Source organism: Cynara cardunculus (genome assembly GCF_001531365.2).
Source record: "Cynara cardunculus var. scolymus isolate 2C chromosome LG 1, CcrdV1, whole genome shotgun sequence".
Taxonomy (NCBI): domain Eukaryota; kingdom Viridiplantae; phylum Streptophyta; class Magnoliopsida; order Asterales; family Asteraceae; genus Cynara; species Cynara cardunculus.
This window is the reverse complement of record NC_037528.1, coordinates 33,567,339-33,569,411: the sequence shown is the minus strand read 5'-3', so window position 1 is coordinate 33,569,411 and position 2,073 is coordinate 33,567,339.

The window sequence follows — 2,073 nt, the reverse complement described above, 5'->3', positions numbered from 1 at the left end:
GCTTCCTTTGCTCCAATCTCAAATGCTCGGCCCCGTGCTTGACTTTCTAGGTTTCCTTGATTGGCTGGTCGGGCTTGGTTAGCATTTGTTCCTTGTTTTCTCTTTGGGCAAACGTTTCTTATATGGTCTAGACTCCCACAATCAAAACACAATCGCTTTCGGCAATCCTTCATGGAATGACCCCCTCTGTGGCATCTTTGACAAATGATGCAATTCCTCCAGTGCGGATATTTGCATTTATTGCACTTTGGCTTGCTTCCTTGGTTTACCACCTGGGTCTGAACCCCAAAATTATCTACCACTTTTCTATTCTTGTCAAATCTTCCCCCATATCTTTGGTTCCTATGTTCTTCCATCTTTCTCTTTCCTTTGGTGAATTCTCCGGACCGAACAGCATTAATTGTGAGTTTGGTAGCAATGCTTATTGCCTCTTGAAGGGTCTTTGGGTTTGCCGAGGTGATATTTCCTCGAATCTCTGGAGACAATCCCCAAATATATCTCTCGATTCGAACTTCCTCAGGTGTCACCAGATGTGGCACTAAATTTGCTAACTCATGGAATCGAGTAGTATATGTAGCTATGTTTTCTCTTTTCATCTCATGGTTCCATAATTCCATTTCCAACTTTTGGAGTTCACTCCTTGGACAGTATTCATCCTTAAGTAGTTTCTTGAACTCCTCCCATGAAAGTTGGTTGGCCGTTTCCCAACCCCTAGTCTGAACTAATATGTTCCACCATGTCAGTGCTCGGCCTTGTAGTAAGCATTTAGCGTATTCTACCTTATTTGCTTCAGTACATTTATTGATATGGAGGACAGATTCCATACTCTCAATCCAGGTTAATAATCCTACAGCTCCCTTGGTTCCATAGAATTCTTTTGGGTTGTAGGATCTGAAGGATTTATAGGTGCATTCCCTGGGTGTTCTAGGCTCAGAATTGGTTGGTTGGTTAGCGTTCAATCCTGCCGCTACCTGGCTGACAATGTTGGGGAGTGCGGCGAAGAGTTGTTCTGACACGAGTCGTGCAACTTCAGGGTTTTCTCTTCTTGGCGACATTTTCTAAGGCCTAAGTCAGAAGGGAATTTGGTCATTTTCTTGGCAATATCAATGATAATAACTTCTAGTCATTTAAATGATGCAAAGGATATTCATCTTGTGGATAACATTCAAGCATTTACATAATCGAACAGAATAATTTTATATTCAACCATGGCTTGACGTAGATAAGCATTTCTCAAAAGACGTCATAAATTCGTAGTTGTTTACAGCCCACCAAAACAAGATCTTAGGTTTCAATGCAAAAGAGTAAATATTCTATCACTAGATATCATTTCTAGAGCAACATCCATCCGATCAGCATTCCTAGCATCATCATCATCATCCCACTCACCACCAGGCACTTGTACAAACTCCTAATCTTTCGTCTAGCAGCGATGACGACATCCGAGGTTCTCATCATATGTTGGTGGTGCATTTCCATAACATTGGATAGGTTGTTCAAAATGTGGTGGTGGTATCCCAGCCGGGTCTGATGAGTTTGAGTCTCTGATGCGATTTTCCGTATCCACTCTCATTCAGCCAGATTCATGTCTTGAGTGTAGGATGCAGGTATTCCTGTCACTACCTGAGAGGTCCTGCTCCCATGTTGTGGTTGGGATGACTCCCCTCTAACTCTAGTGGAATTCTCAAAAGTCACTCGCCGAGGTAGTGGAACACTTTTCCTAGACGTGACTCTAATCTTTGGACCATGAAAGGTTTGAGGTGGAATATCAGGCACTGGCTCCACTGGGGGTAATATGGATGCAGGTGATGAAGCAGGTGTCTCGCTAGTCGCTGTGTCCTCATGCTCATATGGGTCTACCTTTTCATTGATGGATGAGTTCCTTCTAGATCGGCTAACCACATAACCGGATTCGTCTGCCTTATATTCATTAGGAGCAGATGATGACATAGTGATCTGCGATATTAACAATCTTAATTAAGAAATGTACCATCTATAAGTGCTTAGTGTTATAACAAAAGCTTCTAAGCAAGGCTAATGGTGGCAATCAAGCTAGAGCCTCTGGATAGCCAA